This window comes from Bison bison, unplaced genomic scaffold (assembly GCF_000754665.1).
Source record: "Bison bison bison isolate TAMUID 2011002044 unplaced genomic scaffold, Bison_UMD1.0 scf7180017864167, whole genome shotgun sequence".
Classification (NCBI taxonomy): Eukaryota; Metazoa; Chordata; class Mammalia; order Artiodactyla; family Bovidae; genus Bison; species Bison bison.
This window is the reverse complement of record NW_011494739.1, coordinates 2,683,580-2,684,109: the sequence shown is the minus strand read 5'-3', so window position 1 is coordinate 2,684,109 and position 530 is coordinate 2,683,580. Positions and strand designations below refer to the sequence as shown.

Here is a 530-nt window from a genome sequence, read left to right as displayed (position 1 = left end):
GCCAAGGATGGGGTTCTTGGGGAGAAATGGGAGCATGATTGCTACTGGGAACAGGGTTTCTTTCTGGAGTGATGGAAACATTCTAGAATTAGATACTCTTGATGGTTGCACCATTCTGTAAATATACTAAAAAACCACCTAATTGTTTACTTTAGATAAGTGAATTGTATAGTACGTGAATTATATCTCAATAAAATTGTCCTATTAAAAAAAGAAAAGATGAAGGAAGCCGTAGTCATGGTGCCCTGACCCCCAGTGCCCTGCACGGCACCTTGTCCAGCTCACAGTTAGCTGTGTATCTGAATCCATACAGTTTGGAGAAGATGGGTAGATGATGCAAAGGTCAGAGGGCAGCCCTGAAGCTTCCATCATAAAGATGAAGCCACCAGCCTGGAAAGGTGAAGGCTGGGAGGGTCAGGACTGGCCCTCAGGTCTGGAGAATGAGCTCAGACAGGCTCACGGAGTCTCCTGGAAGACCCCTGGGCTGGGTGGGCGTTCAGAGAAAGGTTCCTCGCAATGAATGAGGAAGA

General features: G+C 46.8%; 1 protein-coding gene across 2 annotated transcripts in view; it reads right to left on the bottom strand.

Moving 5' to 3' along the window:
• SNPH (syntaphilin) overlaps positions 1-530 on the bottom strand; it is a 39,648-nt gene that overhangs the window by 3,679 nt on the left and 35,439 nt on the right. The gene's annotated exons all lie outside the window — the stretch shown is intronic.